Source organism: Sceloporus undulatus, chromosome 3 (assembly GCF_019175285.1).
Source record: "Sceloporus undulatus isolate JIND9_A2432 ecotype Alabama chromosome 3, SceUnd_v1.1, whole genome shotgun sequence".
In the NCBI taxonomy this organism is placed as follows: Eukaryota; Metazoa; Chordata; class Lepidosauria; order Squamata; family Phrynosomatidae; genus Sceloporus; species Sceloporus undulatus.
In genome coordinates, this window is record NC_056524.1 from 166,839,528 (window position 1) to 166,862,067 (window position 22,540).

Genomic DNA, 22,540 nt, shown 5'->3' on the forward strand with positions numbered 1-22,540 from the left:
CCCCCAAATCTTCCACCACTCTTATGGGGTTCCAGGCCTGCATTCATAGGTTAAATACAAATCTAACACAGCCCAACTATAGTCTGGAAGTAATGTGTTACAACTAATGATGTTACTTGTAATGTGTTACCTTTTGGCGCAGATGAGCTTGCCAACATTCCCTTTCAAAGTCGATAACTTTTTCAGTGCAGTGCGTCGTGTGTGTGTGCATCACCTGTCCAACCTATGGCAACCCCATTATTTTCCTAAGGTTTCCTTAGGCAAGGAATCCTGAGAGGTAGGTGGTTTTGCCAATTCCTTCTCTTGAAATATAGCCTACAGCACCTAGTATTTATTGGCGGTCTCCCATCCAAGTACTAACCAGGTCTGACCCAGCTTGGCCTCCAAGATCAGATGATAATTGGTCCCTTTACAGTATTTAGGACCTCCTCAGTGCAATGAATAACATGAATTAGTTACACCTAAAATGCTGTTGACTAGGGAGTCATTTAAAGGGATTTAGAGCCAAAATCAACATGACACTTAAAATAATAAATAACAGAGAAAGCAAGGAGTTACTTTTAAAAAACTTCAAGCATCAAGCAAAATAAAAGTAGAGGAGTATGTTTCAGGAGGAAATGTCTGCATCGATGAAGTAGACTTAATTCTATGAAAGCTTATGCTACCAACTCCTTTCTCTCATTAGTCTCAAAGGTGCAAGGAAAATCCCTTTGTTTGAAGGTGTTAGGTGCTTGAAAAAACTTGTTCCAGTGTCTTTTGGAACAGTTTCCTTTTAATGCTAGACATCTTAAATTAATATGTGCATGCTTAGAAATGTACTGCAAATGTACAATTCTCTAATCCAAGCAGAACAGGAGGAATTTAGGAGCAAGGTGTATCATTTTACAAAGCATTTATTCAAATGCAAAAGAAAATAATCCAGACTCATGTTGACTCTGAAATAAAGCTTTTACCATAGATATTTTAACACGCTTCCATGATGAGTACTCATTAAGCCTAATTCTGAGCTGACATAATCCTTCATCCTTTGAATAAATATGAGTGTTCGTTTCATTCCAACTTTTAATTTTATTTTTTACACTTCATTCCAAGCTTTACATTGTCATGACTTACATGAATTGTTATGGTCCATCATGGAATGCTAAACAAAACAAAATACCACAGATTTACATAATTTTTTCTCATAATTTTCTCTCATAATTAATAATTGTCCAGTAATCTTAAACTGTATCTAACAACTGATTCAGATAATGTAGAATAAAAACGTAGAACAGATAACACTTATTTTTGCTCCTGAAAACACCAAACACCATGAAAACAAAGTCCTGCTATTGGTGCTGGGAATTGCCACTGAATGCAACCCAGGATAACAAAAAATGACACTTGATTATGTAAAATTAATTTCTGAGAATGATAACAAATACAGTCAGAGCCATCATTTACTTTGCTTCAAGACCTCCATCAGTCCTAGGTTTAGGACTTGTCACAGATTCAAGTGTTGAGAAATTAACAAATAACCAATGTAATAGGAATCTGCTTACTCCTCTTTGGCACCAAAGGCTGCCAGGATGTCTGAAATGATAATTTCTCAATATAAAGCTGTAGTCTATAATAGGAGAAAGTTGTACTTTTCCTACAAAAGATGTGGTTGTTTCCCTCTTCATTTGTCTTCCTGTTTTCTGTCTTTCTGTTTGTCACAAGCGTACTTTTGAGCATCTCTCTCTCATCAGCTTAATTTAGAACACATTTTTCTATCTCTTCACATTGCTTCAGACTTATAGCTGTGCTTTTTTGGTCTTGCTAGACATTGTTTCTGCATAATTTCTCCTCTTTTGAAGATTAACACCAAGATACCTTGGACAGCAGAAAAGAATATATTTCTAGGCTGACTCACAGGGCACTTGTGGGTGGCTGATTTTAGCTTTTGAAAAACTTCACAGTTGTTTTTTTATTGAACAGTCACACAAAGATTTCGGTGTGGAGTCTGGGTGTATATACAGTAATAAACTACTAGTAAGATTTTCAGGAGATAATGTCAGCCGAGAATATCTTTGAAAGTCAAGAGAGGGTGGATACCTAATTGAATGTTTTGCTAATGAATGTTTCTTCTAAATTCTTCCAGAACTGAAAGATGGTCTCCAAATCCTTGGAGAGATAGCATGCTTAAAGTAAATGAATCCAAAAGACAAGTTTGGATCTAAAGGTTTGGTGGAAAGTACTTAATGAGGAAGAGTGCTAATCATCTGGACATATATATGACAGGCGGCCACTCAGACTAATAGCTGTGTTTCCCTTTTGTTCCTGCTTGGTTTGTTTAGTGTTGTGGGTGGATTTTAATCACTACAGTACATTTGATCTTCCACCATGCTTGCTTTTGTAATGATCATCCATTGTTCAATTAACCACACATTAGTCTGCAAGCCTTTACTGTCTTCACTGTTGCATCCATATTAGTAGAACCTGCTATTGCTACTGCATGGGCCAAGTAAACCTTATAAGACAGTGAAAGTTAATACACTGGGCTCAGACAGGATTAAATGTGTGAAAGTAATATAGCAGAAGTGGTGGGAATGACACTTACATGAACCAGACTTTTGATTCTGTTTGTTTTAAAGTTGCTGTACTGCCTTTTCATCTGAAGTGGTACTCAGAGAGGTTGATAACATCAATAAAACACCAGCAGAAATCAATTAAGGCACAATGTAACCAAAACAAATAACACAAGTATATAACATGGCAGCTGTAAAGTTTTAAAACCTACTTGGCTGTTCATACAAGAGCCCAGGGCCACAATCTAAGAAATGGAGCTGAAATGGGGGGGAGCAGAAAAACAACTGTATGTGTTGCCAAGTATGTAAACTCAAATTTCTATGTTCTATGAAGACTGAAACAGCCGCCTTGATTGCAATTATTTGGATAAAGAGAGGATACAAAAAAAGTGTTTGATCTACTCATTAAAACATATACTTCAGTATTGTGGGCTAAACTGGACAAGAATTACCCACTCCCTTTCCTACTAATATTCTACACCTCCTCCCACCTGTCCAGTACCTCCCCTTTAATCCCATTGGAAGAGGCACTCATGATAAAATCCCAGAAGAAAGAGATATAACAGTGTGATAGAGCTGGCCACAAAATCTTGTTCTAGGCCTAGGAAATAGAGCCCATGTCATATCTCATTCTGTGGAATCTGAGGAATCCAATGCAGAGGAATCAGATCCTCTGGGTCCACATAACAGAATTTGGACAGCTAGTGGCACTTGCAGCTAAAGAGGACTTTCAGCAAGATGGACTCCCACCTCAGCCAGATCTGATAGAAATGGAGAAGACACCTGGATTACTTGCAGTGTATTGACAGGAAAAGCAGCAGGAATGAGTCGATACCTCTTACATTGAGAAATTGAGAAATGCTGATTAATCAATCATTTGTCATCTTAAGATCAAGCACCTATAAATCTCCCAGCAGCTGCTAGGCATTCTTGTTGTAGAAAACAAATCCTTCCATCTGGTTCACAGTGCTCTTAGTGTCCATGAGCTCATTTAAGCGCTTAAGTTTTAACATCTGATTGACTTTCTTGTTGGCTTTGGTTATTGTGACTGCTGGCTTCTCATGCTAGAACATCTGAGAACCTCCACTGCCCTTCATCTTCAATTAACTCCCTAGGTTAACTGTGTATCACATGGACTTGGCTGCCTCACCTGTAACTGCTTCCCCTTCCTATAGCCTATGTTTCTTGACATGTGATGCCTCTACTCATATTGCAGTTGCTAGGAGGAAGGGGTATTTACTACATTTCTCTTCTAAGACTTCATGGCCTGGCACATTATCATGCAGTTCAGTAGCCAAGAGATCGAAAAGGAGAACTCTTGCTGTTCCACCACAAGAGTGTTGCTGCTGCCACCAGGAAATGGAGTTCAATGGGAAAGTTTTAGGAAGATGAAGAGGTGAGTAGAAGGAAAGGGGCTGAATGAATGAATGAATGGGAAGAAAGGTCCTTGGGGTACATGGGGTGTGTGTGCTTCTTTTCCAAATTGAACATGACTCGGAATTAAGCTGCACAGTTTCCTTTTTGAGAGGGAAGTAGGTCACATTATTTCAAGTCAGTTTATTCACAAAATGGATGGAGAAAAGGAAGTCACCTATATCTAGCTTCAAGCTGGTGTCTAGAATTACAGGAAGTTTCAGATTAATGGACCTCTTAAAACAGGAGAAGGCAACATAGCAGTGAAGTTGGAGCTGGACAGAGGTCAGGCAGAGATCCAGCCTGGTGTCAAGTATAATATTAAGCTTTTGGCAAAGGAGGGCACTACTCAGTATTGAGAGCTGTGAAGAAGCATTTTGAAGAGATGCTATTCAGAGCAATATATGACATATAGACATTTCCACAACAGACTTCTATTTCATCTGTACAACAAAGAAGACCCCAGCTCTCATCTGCTTTACCAATCCCAGATCTCTCCCAATTTTTATCCATTCTTTCCAAGTTTCCGGAAACTTCAGTTAGTTCAAAACATGGCAGCCAGACTGGTCTCTGGTAAATCCAGAAGAGACCATATAACACCGATCTTAAGATCACTTCACTGGCTGCCCATTAGTTTCCGGGCCCAGTATAAGGTGTTGGTTATCACCTTTAAAGTCCTAAATGGCTTGGGTCCAACCTATCTTCGGGACCGCCTCCGTCCATATAGTCCTCCCCACACACTTAGATCCTCAGGGAGGAATTTGCTAAAGCCTTATAAAACAAGGCTGTCCTTGACCTCCCAAAAGACTTTCTCAGCTGTCACACCCAGATTGTGGAATGGCCTGCCGAATGAGATCCGTCATATTACCACCCTAAACTGCTTTAACAAAGCTATAAAGATGGATCTCTTCTGACAGGCCTTTCCCGAATAGTTTCTCTGGCCATCAGAAGAACTCTAAGATCTCCGACCGCACTTTAGTCATGGTCTATAGTTTTCTATATATATTTCTAAATTTATTTTATTTTTATGTATTTTTTAAAACTCTTATATCGTTTATTGTATTTTAAGAGTGGGATTGAGGGTTTTGGAATACATGGTTTTTAAAAAAAATCTTTGTAAGTTGCCCCGATTGCATCTTGTAGAGGGGCAGGATATAAGTAAATTTTATTGTTGTTGTTGTTGTTGTTATTATTATTATTATTATTATTATTATGTTGGCAACATTTGCATCTGGAAATTTGGGGGTGAATTTGAAAATGATGGTGACAAATACAGCAAATATCCTGTTCGAGGAAGTCATCAAATAGATTTTTCATCAAGCACAATCTGGGACTGAACTTCATTTGTAAAGTATAATACATGAGTGCTACAAGAAGAAGAGCCAGCTTAGTGCAGTGGTTAGATGTTGGACTATGATTCTGGAAACCAGGGTTTGAACTCCGCTCAGCCACAAAAATCCATTGGGTGCTGTTAAGCAAGTCACATTCTCTCAGCCTCAGAGTATAGCAAGAAACTCTCAAGATAGGTACAACTCAGGTCACCATAAGTCAGAAATGACTTGAAGGCACACAACAACAAGAGAAACAACAACAACAACTGCAAGCAGCAAATCTATACAAGAAACAAAATTATTCAACATACCCTAAGGTATATAGGAATTTAGACTATTACAGATCAAAACTAGCACCTTAAAACATGCTTCAAAGTTAACTAGGCTCTAGAATAAACATAATGCACTTCACATGTCCTGAGCAAAACAGAGGGCTTAGCTGACAATGGCATTCTGCACAGGCTACGGTTTCCACACTATCCTCAAGGACTTTTCTCATGTAAAAGCATATCACAATGATTAGTTTGGGTTACAATGATGTGAATGATGGTGGCAATTTTATTCTCTGCTACAATGCCATAGGTGGGTAGGTGAGTAGATCAGAGGTCCCTAATGGAAAGTGCTCTTGCTCAGTCTGAAACTAGTTTATATTTGTTCTGTTTAGATATATTATGAGGGGTATTACAAAAGTTCACATATATTGTTAAGATGTACAGGTCAACAGAGGAAGGTCTTCTATTTTGCCTCCACTGTAGAATCTAACTCTGGAATTATAGCATAGGGATGGTACTATTTCTGTGGCTGAAGATGCCATTTGTACATTTTTTTATCATGGTTTTTGATGGTTTTCCATAGCTCCATAGGGCCCTCAGTGTATTATCACTAGCAGGAGTATATAGTAAATACCTCCCAAAAGAATGGCTTGAATTGTTATAAAGTTTATTGGATGAAGAAGATTAAAAAAAACCAAACCCTTTCCCCTGTTATAATGGGTGCATGGAAAAAACTATAAAGCAATCTGGTGCTCCAACTACTTTTTACTGAGAGCACAAACTTTAAAAAGGCAGCCAGGGGAAAAAATAGTTCTGGCTCAGTGAGATTTTTTTAAAAAATCATGGACACATGTAAGCACATGATGGCTCACCACTGGATGATTTTAACATGTAGTGGTACTTATAAGCATAGAAAGTAATATAATAACTTACCTACATACTCATCCCCTGTCATCTTGAGGAATAAGAAACACCACAATCTTAGAAATAAACTCTCCTTAATTCCTTTGCAATGTAAGATGGATAATTCTAATTTTTAGGGTATTTGAATTTTGTCTGTTTATACTAAAAGGAAATGACTTTAGAGTCTTCTAATGCAATTCTCAATTCAGAAAGTTCATTACTCTTTGCTGCAAATAATACTTTCAAATAAAATCAATGGAAAAACCCCAATAAGTAGTCCACATCTCATTTGAAAATAAAGCCTATCCACTATGTATTTGTTCTTAAAAGAGGTTGCAGAACATAATACCCTTGCTCTTTGGTTGTACATTTGTCTGGCAAAATTTTGGAAAGCAATTATGTGAATGCTTGTACTGGTATGACAGACACCCTTCATATTTGTAGGGATACTGCAAACCCTATTCCACCACTTTTTAATTTGGAAAGAAATATTACAATAGAGGTGGATCTGTCAGAAACATCAGCAAAAGGTCTGAGCTCCATTGCTGAAATATCTGCCAACAATCTAGTAGCAACATACATGCAGAGAGAAATAAACTTGTTGTTAATCAGAGGAGATTGAAATGCAAAAGTAGGAAACAGAGCAGATTTAAAGATTGTAGGGATATTTGGCTTAATCAAGAAATGAGTCAGGAGAGTGACCAACTGAATTTTGTGAGGCCAACAGTTTGTTCATTGCAAACACATTCTAGAAGCAACCAAAGAGGTGACTTTATACATGGACATCACCTGATGGCCAATGTAAAAATCAAACAGACTGAATAATGAGAAGCAGATAGATGGAGAAACTCCATTCTCTCTGCAAAAATAAGACTGTAGCCTAGGCCACGAACTGCTAATATAGAAAATTAGAGTGAAATTGAAGAAGAACACTAAATTAATCAATGTGCCAAAATATGACCTGAAGAACATCTGTGTAGAATGTAAAGATAATATAAACAATAGCCATCAGGTATGGTGACAGGGCTGAAAACAACAGCTGTCAAGGTAAGGAGCATGGGGGCATGTGGTACGAACAGCCTGGTTTTGCTGCTGAGTTTCTAGGAAACTCCACAGAAAAACAAGAATGAACTACCCTGTGGTTAGACCAGACCTGCATTTGGACAAGAGGCTGGGACCCAGTCCTGCCCCTGAGGTTTTTGCCTTCATCATCTGAACTAGACAACATGAGGTCAATGGAAACTCAAGGCCTTTTGGCCTGTGCGGACAACCCAAGAATTAGAAAAGTTAAATAAATGAATCCTAGAGCAAATTAAGCCTGAAGTCTCCCTAGAAGCCAAGATGACTAAATGGAGATTGTCATACTTTGGACATATCATGAGAAGACATGACTCACTAGAAAAGACAATGATGCCTAGCGTGGTAGAAGACAGTAGGAAAAGAGGAACACTGCAATGCATATGGGTAGACACAACCAGGGAAGTCACAGCCTTGAGTTTGCAGGACCTGAGGATGACTTCAAGATTTCTCATTCATAGGGTTGCCATAAGTTGAAGTCAACATGATGGCAACATGATAGCAACAACAGGAGAATGGAACAAATCTGAGACTGCATTATTTTTACACCACAGACATGTCTTGCCCTTGGACAGTCAAATCAGCTAAAAAAGGTAGCCAGGGAAGGGGGGCAAACTGGGCCACTGCTTGAAACCCCACAACACCCTCTAAAAGAAAATGCTACCTGCCTCCTTTAATATCAGTGCACTTTGTTTTTAACTCAGAAGCACGGTAGGCAAGCAAGTTCCTTTCCATAAAAACAAAGACTATCTAGGGGCATGCCTCCTTAAGCTCATCCTGTCCACTTTTTTAGTAGATTATTCATTGGCCAGGAATCATGTCAATTATTTCTTTTCCTGCCCACACATACCCTGATAAATAGTCCATATCAGGACTCAGCAGCCATTGTGTTTTGTTTTGGTACACCTGTGGGAATTGTATTCTCCTGCCACAGATCTTATTACACAGCAACTTCCACCAGCCTTTGCCAGCATAACCAATAGTAGGAAATGCTGGGATCTGCAGTCCCACAACATCTGGAACTAAGCCCATTTCTCATTCTTGCTTTAGTAAGAAAGGAAAAAAGACATGAATAATAACACAGACCTGTGATTAAAAAAAAACTATTATAGCTGTTTTCAATGCATTTTGGGGTGCTGAATTTTTTTTTAATGCAACAAAAATATTGCACCACACACAGTTCTCTCACACAAATTTGATTTTTTTAATTAATTCAGTTTGTTACACAGCTTTAAGTACAGACACTACTGTTCCATTGTGATTTCTTTCTCTGTTTTTGAACTGATTTTTGTATTTTATAATAGCAAATGAAAGTGTTCTGAAAACCTATTAGAAGACTTTAACCCCTTTCTTTCTCTTTGCAGGATAATGCTGGCAGGACAATTTTATTCAGAGACATATTTCAACATAGAAACATCAAAGCAAGTCATGAAAAAAAAAAAAACGATGGAGCAAAGTGGAGGCCATTTTGGGATTTTAGTATGCCAAATTCCTATAAAACCAGCATACATTTTGAATGACCCTGAATTTTACAATTCTGTGTAATATCATAGGTATTTTCACAATGTAATGTCAGTAGAGCAATAAAATTATTGTCTTACATCCTTTACACTCTACATCCTATTGGTATGTAAGAGTAGAGGGTTTTAGGGAAGAGGTCAAGGGACCAGATTTCTCTCTTTCTTTTGTCTGTATGCTCTTTACTGTCTCATCATTTTACCTATTTGATGTACAGTTGGTGAGGCATGGTATATATTGAAGTACACATAGCAGCTATGTTTAAAATTAGATAAGGAGCCTTACAAAAATTAGGAACGTCCCATAGCATAGATAGTCAGCATGGTGTAGCAATAGTAATAGAAATAGCTTCATTTATACACTGCTTCATAATGCACTAAGCAGTCTCCAAGTGGTTTACAACTGGTAGTTAATTAACTAGGTCTCTGGAGATCAGGGTTGAATCCCAGTTTCATCACAGATGTCCAGTAGGTAATTCTGGGCAAGTTACACTCTCCCAGCTTCAGAAAACAGCAATGACAAACCCCCTCTGAAGAAACATGTCAATAAAACCCTATTATAGGTTCACCTTAGGGTCATCATAAGTCAGAAATGACTTAAAGGCACACAATAGCAACAATAAATGGACAGTTGACTTTACAATGTGCCGTGTTCAAATAATGAAGAAAACGAATAAAACATGTAAAATTATTTCAGTTGACTGTTTCTGAAAAAGGTGAAATAAGGTCAGTTGCAGCATCTGTTGCCCCTGACCTATACATACGATTGCTTTTCCTTTCAACTTCCTTTTTAGATAATGAAGTTGAAGTGACTGAAAATAAAGTTGTCATATTCCAGATAATTTTTGTTTATAAATGGCTTATTTGTATGTATAATTAATGCTTATGCCTTCGGAAAGCATATTTAGACTTGCAGTTTTATTTTCAGTGAAATACTTTGTCAAACTGTCCATTATTATTAAAGAAAATGTAAACATGGATATTCTGTAAGGTCATTTTGAAGTAACTGAAGTGGCCAAAAATGAACAAGCCAAAGCAGATTAGACAGTTCCTATCAATGTGATCCAGGGCTGCCAAAAGACAGGCATGATTCTGGCAAACGCATATTTAAATAAGTTAAGCAATCAAGACTGAGACATGCCATGGGCCAAGCATTCCGTCTTCCCAGTTGTCATTCAAATGTATAAATTCAGAGGAATAAACAGGATAAATTGCTTCATTTCCCTCCCTTTCCAGTGTCTGATGGATGGCTAAGCCTGAGAAACCAGAGTTATGCATGCATAAGTTGCACTGAGAATAGCAGAATATAAGAATGCAAGAATGTATAAGAGCCAGGATTGTGTAGTGGTTCAAGCATTGGACTATAATTCTGTAGATCAGGGTTCAAATCCCCAGTTGGCCATGGGAACCCACTGGGTTCCTCTGAAGCTGAGAGAACATCACAATCTCTCAGCCTCAGAGGAAAGCAAGGGCAAATCTCATCTGACAAAACTTGCCAAGAAAACTTTTTTGTTTGTTTTTAAAAAATCAATTTCCAATGTTTTTGCAGGGAATGGGGTTTTTGAGGCTTCACCTCAGAACCCTGGAAAGTCTGGAAGTCACTTCAACCATCAATTAACTGGTCTTTATCAGTCATATGCCCTCAGACTCAGGGAAGGTAATGGCAAACCTCCTCTGAACAAACATTGTCAAGAAAACACCATGATAGGTTCTCCTTAGTGTTGCCCTAAGTTGAAAATAACTTGGAAGTCATATAACAACAGCATAAGACTTCAGTCATCATGGGATTATAGTAAATTTTAGGGGATAAATTTGTATGAATTCTGTGCTAAAGGAAGTTTGGGGTGTAGCCCCAGAGCCACTACACATTTTATGTAGTTCCTGTCACTATGTATGTTTGTGGAGTCCTTACAATTTTCATTTCAGGAACTGCACCAGCAGCTAAATGTTGGAGTACAAACTGGATGAATGAGTGAAGAAATGGGTAAATGTGAGACCCTATTGATTGGGCAAATCTGGTACACAGGGTTGAGTCAGATTTTTGCCCTTCCAATGATGTAAGGTGTTGCCATAGTACAGATACTCCTCAAGACATGTATAGAGGAAACTGAAGATGAGACTCCTTGGCCCCAGTCTTACTCCACCTCCTGCACGCTTTAAACCATATGTATATGTTACTATATGCAGGCAGACTCTACATGATCAATTTTTTCATTATTAAAGGCATCTGTTCCCTGGTTCCTGACTGTATGGGGAGAACACACACATGGTGTGTAAAATAGACATTCTTCTGTTCATGCAAAGAATATAACTAGTCCGTGGGAAAACTCCACTTCCCCTTGTTGCGTGACTCGCCAAATGTATGAGCAAAATGTGCTTGAATGCTGCAACTTTGAGGGGACATCTTGGAGTAAGAATGGAAAGAATAGGCAACAATAATCAAAGAATTGTCCAGTAGCACTAGCACTAAAGCCTTCCTTTTAATGCTGGAGGGATGAGTGCACTCTCAATTCTAGCAGGATTAAGGGGTTCTTTGGATTCCGTAAAGAAGACCTGAACAAATGTTTAAGCACCTGCATTTTCAAGAAACAAGCACTAATATGGAATCTTGTTCTCAAATGTAAAATCCCCTTTCTTCTCATTTTCATGATGAGATTTTGAAAAAGAACAGCATTTTTCTTCCCTCTTGTAATTTATTGTTTTCTCACCTGGAACTTTAGTTGGGTTATTACAGCTCTGATGGTGAGCCCCTTTTAACCCATGGCTACATGTTCCCTAACAATATCACCCTTAAATTGGTATCCTTGGTGGTACTCTAGATATTTGAGCTGGGAGTCACTTGATGGATTCCTAGCAACTTCATTTCCATTCAGAGAAGGTACAGTGGGTCCTTTGTATCCATTGGGGGTTGGTTCCAGGATCCCTTGTTCTCTTGTTGCCAGGCTGCACCCATGATGTTACTTGGCCATATCTGTCCTGGCTTTCATCCATGAGATGTGGCATGGCACGGTTCCCCCAGGTGCTGTAATGTTATAGATTATTGATTATAGATTATTTTAAATCCAGAATTATAACCAGAAATCAGCAGGGAGACCAGGAGCTCAATTGGAAAGGAAACATTTTTATTTTTAGCTGCGGCTGTTGTCCCCAGACGGAAATACATCCAAATTTCTGGGGCTTGTATTCTAAAATGAACCAAGTTTTTATAGCATTTTGAACAAAGAAAACTACAAATCACATTTTCATTGGTTACATTGAATTAAACACCCTTGTATCTTCATTGGATGTTCAAATATTACAGCTAACACACGTCTCTATCTCTTGTGTTACCCAACAATCAAACCCTTATCTATATGTTTTGTTTCACTGTCCTCAAACTGTTTATGCAGTACTTCCTTTTATTTGGGTTTGAATCTTAGGTTAGGAGCCATTTCCAAATTGTTTACATTCCAAAACAGAGAAATTCACATGACCCAGAATATCAACCTTTGCTCTTAGTGCATGTCAACACTATAATCTTCATCTCCTGAGCATTAGTAAAATTCTGAATTTTAACCAATCTACCACAGTACTTCCTCCTTCAACTGGCATTCAGAGGTACACTGCTTTCTGAAACAGAAGACTAAACTAGTAACCACTAATTAATGATGAATTAGTCTAATTTTTTAAAGCTATCCATTAGTTGCCAACATCTCATGTCAACAAATCCCACAAGCTAACTACAGTATAAAGATGTATGGTCTTTTGCCTGTCTTGAATCTCCTGCCAAGCAATTTCTTACATGCATATGCATTTTCTCATGTGGAGTCACACTTTAATTGAAGCCCAGAATTTATTTTTAATCCAAGACTTGGCACAGCTACATGAAGAGAACTTCTGAGCATTAGGGACTCCCCCATCCCCAGAACTACTAACTGTAGCAAGCAGTGGTTGTCAAAAGTAATGGATTTTGGGGAATGAGACTTCCAGTTCAAAGGACGTAACTTTCATGAAGTATTGAACTTCCACGTATTTTCTCCGTATATGCCTCATTTTGTACCAGTTACTCATTCTTCTATTTTTTGAGTAACATGAAGGGGAAAGAACACTGTTGAACAGTGGCTTTCAAGGCAGTGAGGTGGTGAATACAAGGTGCTGAACTTATTGTGGGGACACTGATACAAAAACGAATCAGGTACAAAAATAGTGAAGTTGATACTGACCCATGGATAAACATACACTCATTTTACTGTAATATGATTACTGTTTTTGACCCTGTGGTTCTTTAAGCATGCTTTCCCCTAAAAACAGGTGAGATTTCAACCCCTACAGTTCATAAACTGATTGTTTGCTTAAAGTGGATATTGATGGATCACTGATTTTTCACTATTGAAAATATGACCAGTGAGTCCCATATGGTAACTGGTTGGCATTGTTTTAATTTAATAACGATAGACTGATATCGGAAAGGCTATTTTGTGACTTTTCTTCAGAAAAAAAAGACGAAGAAATTATGACAGTGACTGACATCCCGTTAATAAGTTATGTCATCATAAACTGACAATCATGTAAAGCTGAACGGTGCCATTGTGCAATGTTTGTGTTCTCAGGAAGCAAGCAGAGATGTAGTTACACCATCAGGACCATTGTACAGGCAAAGCCAGCAGCATTGTTCTGCCACAACAGTCTTGACCCACAACATGCCCCATTGTGCAAGGTGTCCTGATGCACAAGGTATCCTGATGGATAATGTGTCACAATTCACAATGTGTCCTCTTGTGTGATGGAAGCCTCCATTGTGCAATGGGACATTGTCTGTGATGTCCCATTGTGCATTGTGACAATTAATTAGCATTAGTATGGTATCCCCAATAGAGCTCTTTTATCTTAAAGTTACACATTGTAGTTGCTGATACAGTGTCTCAGCCCAGGAATTTTTCTGAATAAATGTTTCAGTTCTGCTTTCCATGAAATCAATACCAATTCAGACTTCCATTCCAGTGGAGTCAAGCTTCCCTACTTAGCTAATGCAGCTATGTCAAAAAATAAATAAATACTGAAATGTAGTCAAAATGGTCCCCGCACACAAATATTTATTTCCACAAGTTCCAGAAAGCCACAGACTGGGGGGAAATCAATCTTTTTCACTTTTGGTTGTACTGCCTAGCCTTTGGTTATACAGAAATGTGAAATCAAGAATAAATGAACAATACAAGTGATTTTGCTATAGCATATTTGAATGCTATTGTAAGAAAAATGCCATATTTATAGCATCTCTTTTTACACTAACATTCAGGTATGTTATTGCAAAATCACTGGTGCAATATTTGTGACATTACCTATTCATTAACATTTGCATTGGGCAGCACTTCATTTATTCCAATATAGTTCAAGTAGAAAAATACTTTCCCTAAACGATAAGAACGTAATTATAGAGCAAATTATCAATTTTTGCCAATACTAGTGATTTGCCTTAGCTGATAAAGAGTGAGAAAGACTTATAATTTTTCAAATGTTACAATTTTCAACAATCTGTCTTCTGTGCAAAGAACAAGGCTCAAAAATGCTAATTTCAACCCACAGGGATATTTGCTCAATACATATTCAAAGTTGATTTAAGAGTGCTGCATGAATGAAAAATAGTCTTCGTGTGGTGTTGACCTAGATCACTGAAAATATAATGTAAAATTGTTTTATTATGTATTTCATTATACAAAAAGCTTGGTATTCCAAGCCCAATCCTCCCCTTTGGCAGTTCCTATTTTTGTTACATGTATGTTCAGAATAAAGCATGTGTTCTTTCTGTCTCTCTCCCAACACTTACCTTAACAATAAATGCACACTAACATATGCTACACTAACATATGTTTCAAACCAGCAAAACAGAAGTAAATTTTATACTGTAACCCTATACACCCCTCCCATAAAACTCAATGCTGCTTAGTGCTGAGTAGACAAGTACAGGATTCCACTGGGCAAAAGGATTAATACTATTTATTTATTATAACATTATGTTGTTGTTGTATGCCTTCAAATTGCTTCCAACTTATTGCAACCCTAAGGCAAACCTACTATGGAGTTTTCAGAGTCTTACTCACCTAAGCTCACACAGTGTGTTTCTATTGTCGAAAAGGGAATTGAGCCACTACACCACACTGGCTCGCATGATAAAATTTACCTTAAACAGCTACTACTTGCTTCCATGTAGAACCCCCACCCTCCCAAATCTGCTCTCGACAGCCTTTCAGTTACCTGGAACAGGGAAAGAGATTAGATGAGGGTGTTTTTTGTACTAGAGGCCAGGGGCTTATAGCATTCAGAAGAGTTTATTATCAACTAAAAAGCAGCTACACTGTAACTTCCAAGAAATGGGGAAAGTGAAGAGTTGGTTTGAAACTAATATGACAACAGTAACTAACTACTTTTGGGACACTGGAACTAAAGCTGTAACCAATTACTTGTTAAAATAAATTTTCAAGCTCTGCTATCCCATTAAGCACAGCACTTCTTAAGACAGGAAAACTCTCCCTCTGAGAAGATTATTTTTGTTATATGTGCAATAGTGAGGCCTTTTGTATTAATATATATAGTGTACCATGAAGCCGTTGTCTTTGTTCATACCTATGCTAATGAATTGGGATTTGTGACTATAGTTCAATTTAGCATTTTCTCTTTTTAGCCTTACTTTGTAAGTTCCTTATTCAAAGGCCACAACTGGTAAATCCCTTAATGTGTGTCCAGGAAGGTTGAAATGTTCTGCAACTAGTTTTGGGGTATTTCCATTTTTAGTGTCAGATGTGTCCATTTATTTTCTTGCATGAAGACTGTCCAGTGGGGCATGGCTGGTATTGTTGTTTTGTGCATTCAAGTCATTTCTGACTTATGGTGACCCTAAGGCAACCCTATTCCAAGGTTTCCTTGGCATGTTTCTTCAAAGGTTGTGTGTTGCCACTGCCATCCTCTGAGGCTGAGAGTGTGATGTGCCCAAAGCCACCCAATGAGTTTCCAAATTCCATGGATGAGCTGGGATTCAAACCCTGATCTCCAGAGTCATAGTCTAATATTCAAACCACACTGCATTGCCAGCATATGATTGTATATATCACATTGGAAGAAGACCAAGTAAATGTCTCTATGGACTTTATCACATGGGGACCTATGTGCTTGTATCCTGAAAATGGTTAAAGTGTTAGCATCCTGGAAAAGCACACAAATGTGCAATTGATTATCATACAGAGAACACAACAATGCATTAAAATCACATTGCTATTGTGAGAAAGTGCATTTGTTATTCAGACAGATGCGAAAAACTCCCGTTGATGGCTTGGAAATAAGTGTTTTGTGCATGCACACAGAAGCAGTAGTTGTGTCACTAGAAGTCACCCAGAGAAATAAATAATTTTACTTACACAATTTTCTTTATAAAGTGTCCCTGCCTCTCCTCAGTGAATGGTTAATGGGAAAGGCTTGAGGAGGAGACATATTCACACACAGAGAGTCGAGGGAGAGAAGCAAGCTGTTTCTCTGTGTCTATGTTGTGCCCCTTTAAGAACAAGGCTGCTTCCCTCTCAACACAACAAAGGAACCATGGGAACAGGTAGAACCCCAGAGATGGTTATCAGACTGCAGCAGTTGTGCAAAGAAAGTGAATTCATAAATGAAATGGAAATGAAACACAGTACGTAATATATTTCATATGTTACCATCCATGTTATCAATCCTATTGTAAGTGAGTAGTTGTTTAAGATTTGGAGGCTGTCTGTAGGCAAATAAAGACCTCCCTTCCAGAACTTGTGAGAAGGCTGTGTTACTCTCCAGAATTAGTTCTAGCTCACTGATGATTCATTTGAGTGGTCTCAGCTGGGAACTATAAGTGATCACTGGGGGTGTTTTGTCATTTTGCGATTTTGGCCTGTCTTGTAGCTTTATAAATAAAGGTTAATAATAATAATAATAATAATAATAATAATAATAATAATAAATGGTTCGTGGATTCTAATCTTGTTTTCTCCATTTTGTTTCTTCACCTCCTTAAAACTGTGCTGGCCTTTGCTAGGAGTGGTTTGGTGGCTACTTACACCTCTGTCATACAGTACATTTCTATGAATAATGTTAATAGGAAATGCCTATTTGCTTATCTCCTTAACAGACTGAAGTGACTTAATGTTGCGTGCATTAAGTCAGAAAAATTACATGCCTTGTCTGGGGAGACTAGATTTACTCCTAAAATGATAATGAAACTAGGTTGTCAGTTCTGTTTTATTCCTCCTAAGCTGTCATCTGTTTTCTTATGATTTGGAAGGTAACATTTAATTTCTAAGCAAAGCTACCACTAATAACTGGTGTTGATGGAATATATCATCCCACCCTTGTATATCCACATTTATAGTTTTAAACAGATTGGTACTATAGTGGCAAAGACACATGGTTTGAAAATTAGGATAAAGCGTTTGTGGTTCAACCCAGTTTGAAAAGCAGTTTACAATTTTTCTATATTTTAGGCCCAATACCAGTTCTATCATGGAGGTGGGTATGGCAATTATCTCCGATGATACTGCTGGGGGCAGCAAATTTGCCACCCATTCCCCACTCCAGAAGGCTACACCACAATAGACAGCTCTCTACAGCTGTCTATTTTTCCAATTCCTGACTCCAAGGAGCCAAAGTACTACAGGAAGAATGATCAGATGTGCTACAGCTAGGCTGATTTTTCTGGTCACCTCTCCCCTGATTGCTTAGCTCTGATGTCTCCATAGATCTAAGCACTGATTGAAGTCACTTCTAAAGTCAATAGTCCTCTTTATGTGAAGCCAGTTTCTGGTAGGGGCCATGCAGTGTGTGGTCTCCTCCTCTTCTTCCTATAGCAGTGTGTGTCAGGTACTATACAGAGTGCCAATGTTGCCAACAACTCATTGCCATCAACACCACTGCTTATCAATGCTGTGACCTTCTTCTCCTTCCTTTTTCCTGAGTGGTAGGGATTCTATACTGGTACTGGGGACTGCATAACCCAACATTTATGTGATGGTGTTTATTCTGTTGTTGTATTGCTATGATATCGGTTTAATTATATTGTAAAACTACAGGTTGAATCCACCCTGTCTGGAATTCTGAAATCTAATATACTCCAAAATTATTCCTGGCTAAGATAGTGACTGGCTTTTTGGTGGGTCAGTGTCATATGTCTTAATACAAAGATTAAAAGACAAACTAAATGTGACGTTTAAAACACAGAATGAAATCACAAGTTAAAAATTAAAAACATTAATGCAGCATTAAAACAGAAAGAAATGAAAACAGTACACACCTCATTAAAAGCTCTGAATTCTGCAACATATGGTCATAGAATCATAGAGTTGGAAGAGACCACAAGGGCCATCCAGTCCAAACCCCTGCCATGCAGGAACTCACAATCAAAGCATCCCCGACAGATGGCCATCCAGCCTCTGCTAAGATCTCCAAGGAGAGAAATTCCATCTCTCTCTGAGGGAGTTTGTTCCACTGTCGAACAGCCCTTACTGTCAGGAAGTTCCTCCTAATGTTGAGGTGGAATCAATTTTCCTGCAGCTTGCATCCATTGTTCCAGATCCTGTTCTCTGGAGCAGCTGAAAACAAGCTTGCTCCCTCCTCAATATGGCATCCCTTCAAATGTTTAAACAGGACTATCATATCACCTCTTAACTTTCTCTTCTCCATGATAAACACCCCCAGCTCCCTAAGTCGTTCCTCATAGGGCATGGTTTCCAGACCCTTCACCATTTTAGTCACCCTCCTTTGGACACGCTCCAGTTTCTCAGCTCAACATCCTTTTTGAATTGTGGTGCCCAGAACTGGATATAATATTCCAAGTGGGGCCTGGCCAAAGCAGAATATAGTGGCACTATTACTTCCCTTGATCTAGACACTAAACTTTTATTGATGCAGCCTAAAATTGCATAATAACAACACATTTGATCAGTTTGCCCTTGCGCAATCATATTATACTGTTTCTACCAAATCTGAAATGAAATCAAGCAGAAAGAAATATTATCTATATTTTTGTTTTTGTTGTTGTTACTTATCCTGCCATTAAACCGAGGTGCACAAAGTTCCTTGTTATCTCCATACAGAAATATACTATTCAGTAGTTGTGAAATCTAACAATGTCAATTGTTAATTTTATGTTAATAGTATTCTTTCTCCCTTTCCAATCCCATTTTGAATCCTACTTGTCACTTCAAGCTTGGGATAAGAAAACAAGAGCACTAGTTAAATTGATGGCAAACTTATAGTATGGGCATAATTCTCTCTGATCTCTAGAGTATGTCAAATTCTGAAAGTTTGGCATGTTATTGATCTACGCACATGTGCACACAGAAGCATACACAGGCACACACACTAATTATGCACAAACTAACAAAGCTTGAAAATTTTGTCACCTTAAATATATAGGCCTACTTGATGGATAGTCAAGCCCCATTAAATATAATTACAGGATAAAAAAGTGCCCCTCATATATAAAAAACAAAATCAAGGTATGCTTTTTGGAATTTAAATATTTTTGGAACATTTTCATACCATGGATAGTTGAATCTGTGTATAAAGAATCCATGGATATGGAGGACTAGCTGTAACTACAAACAAATCCATCTGGTAAACTGGCAGGGTGTGTGTGTGTGTGTATGTATGTATGTATTGGCTGGAAGTGGGTACTGACAGACCAGGATGAACCAGTATTTGCAAGGGTAGAAGAAACTGATGGCCGATGGGAGAGGAATGTTTTGGAGGGATGCAATGGTGCACCACCAGAGAGCATGTTGCATTGGCTCCCCTTCAAGCATAGCAAGAAGCCTGAAAGGAGGTCCAGAGCAATGAGTCATGCAAAGATAAAAACACTGACCTTCTCTTCTAAGGGCATGTAATTCTTATATTTCTTTATTACAAAGCATTAAATAATCTAGTCACATTCCAGGCACTGTCATGAAGAATTACTCATCCTCAGCAGAGCCAAGACTAGGACAATGAATCACACAGAGATGCACTGGGCAGTTTCCCTTTGGGTATATAGGAAATATTACAGATGGAATATACCATGTGTGGCTCAATCTAGCCCACCTTGGTATGAGAATCTATTGAGTAAAGGAACAGGAAGCAGCAAAGTGCCAGAGAGGCAGGCATCTCACAGATGACTCTCTGTGCAATGAGAATAGCATAGAGTGGAAACTACCTAATGAGGCAGCTCTTTGAACTGGTGGGCCCTAAAAGTAGTCATTGTTTTAGTATAACAGTACTTCTGCTACCCATCTTGATTGCATTTGAATAGACATCTATAGGAGCCAGAATGCTGTAGTGGTTTGAACATTGGACTACAACTCTGGAGATCAGGATTCGAATCCCTTCTCAACCATGGAAATCTACTGGGTTATCTTGAGTAAGTCACATTTTCTCAGCCTCAAAAGAAGGCAAAGCCAAACCCTCTCTGAGCAAAACATGTTAAAACTTCATGACAGCTTTTACGACCCTCTCTTAGGATCACTATATGTTGGAAACGACTTGAAGGCACACAACAACAATGAACATCTATGGGGTGAGATGCACTTGCCTAGATATATGGATTTTAATTCTTTTTTTCATTGGTGCTGCACCTTTTCCTGGCAGACCTCTTAGCTATTAACAATTAAGAAAACACAAATGCAAAAGATTCCCATACCTGCACCCCTTTGCCAGGAAAAGCTGTGCCTCTTAAAAAAATTAAATTTCCACCTGACTTTCAGCTGTTAAAGGGCATAGGACCTCTACTAGCAAGAGAGCATAATCCTGTTCTTGAAAGGGTAAAGAATATGTCACACACACACACACACACACACACCCCAAAATGCAGGAGCAAGGCTGTTAAAGTCATTGCAAAATGTGTTTTGCAAAAGTGCTCCAGGATATTAATGGAAAAATCTGTGACTAATTAGTCATCAAGAAGGGGAACAGAAGAAAGAAAAGGGGTGAGTGAGTGGGCGTGAAATGAAGTCAAAGGCCTAACTACAAAGGCATGCCTGCTCTACTGTCATAGACAAACTACAGAAAACTTCCTTTGTCTGTGTGTTGGGTAGGGGAGATGCAAAGAATACATGCAAATTTTCTTGTTCTCAGCAAGAAATGATGTCTCATTGAGATGTTCAATATCTCTATGTGCCAACCACTGCAAGATCTTTCATAAGTCAGCCCTCCCCTCTTTGAAGGCTTCTTCAACCTTCCTACTCTCCTTTTTACCCCTTTCCTCTTCTTCAGTGGTTCTGCTCACAAGTTTAAGAGGTTTGGTAAGGTTGGAGCTTGTTTAAAAATTAAAAAAGTAAAACTATCATAATTTATTTTCTACTCACCCTTTTTATGTCTTCATTCTTTAAAACAAACAAACAAACTACTCAGAAGTAGGTCTTAGTTACAATTACTTCTAAACAGGATAGGTTTGCTCCACTCACTTCTAATAAGCCAGTTTTTCCCAGATGGTTCAAGAGAGCAATATTTAGATCTCTGAGGTATGTTACTTCCTTTGCACACTTCACCCAGACTTTTATTTAGAGTCAGTATTTCATTAACTTCACAATACGAGATAATTAAACATCTAAATGCTCTAACTGAAATGAGTATTTATTTGTTAGATATGTGATCTTGAACAATCTGGGGAAAACTGGCTTATTAGAAGTGAGTGGAGCAAACCTATTCTGTTTAGTATTAACTGAATTTACTGAATCATTAACTGAATTTGGAAAACGTGGCTCCTGCTTGGAAAACATATGTTCCACCAATGATCTGTGCTTCTTGATTTGCAGTGAAGAGAACTCAGTTGCGCAGAAAATGTGATATATTAGGCTCAGAGACTCTCAAACCATTTCTGATTAGGAGTTCTGAATGCTTAGTTCAGTAACTGATCTTTGTAGCTATCTACTTTTTGCCATTCTTGCAGTGGAGCAGTGCCCCTAACTGAAATAAATCACTCCTTATCAGACTTTAATAAACAATGTACTTGAGGAGTGAATGAATTGCACATATTGATAGAGCTGGAAAGGAAAATGAGCTGTAGATGAGTGACAAGCTGAACAGTAGCTTTGCAAGTTGAGATCCCATGTTTTCAGACAGCCTTTCCCAACATGAAAGTTCCCAGATATGTTGGATCCCCACAATTTCCAAGCCATAATCTTATTATGGTCTTTGTTGGAAAATCCATGTTGTGGATCTAGGTTGGAAAAATTCAGAAAGAGTGTGGAGCTTAAGAAGCATAGACGATAGAAGCACTTACAAAACTTTAGTCCAGCTTATATTCAAGCAAGTTGTTCTCTTGATATTTTCCATGGTGCTGTAACTACCATGTTAGTTCCTTTGCTTTTCGATATGGGCAGCTACTCAACAGAGATCAGCAGAGATACATCTTTTTGTTGCAAAAAGGGATATGTATTGGCTTCCAGGACTTCCAATTGATACTTATGACTAGTTTTCTGTCATTACATTGGCTTTAGGGGACAATAGCC

The 22,540-nt window shown here is 38.3% G+C and overlaps 1 long non-coding RNA gene across 1 annotated transcript in view; it reads right to left on the reverse strand.

The window, feature by feature from the left end:
* LOC121924929 overlaps window positions 1-21,559 on the reverse strand; it is a 49,895-nt gene extending 28,336 nt beyond the window's left edge. Inside the window, exon 1 of the long non-coding RNA XR_006102767.1 lies at window positions 21,395-21,559. This is a non-coding gene — a long non-coding RNA (uncharacterized LOC121924929). The remainder of the gene's footprint in view (window positions 1-21,394) is intronic.
* Window positions 21,560-22,540: the final 981 nt, after the last annotated feature.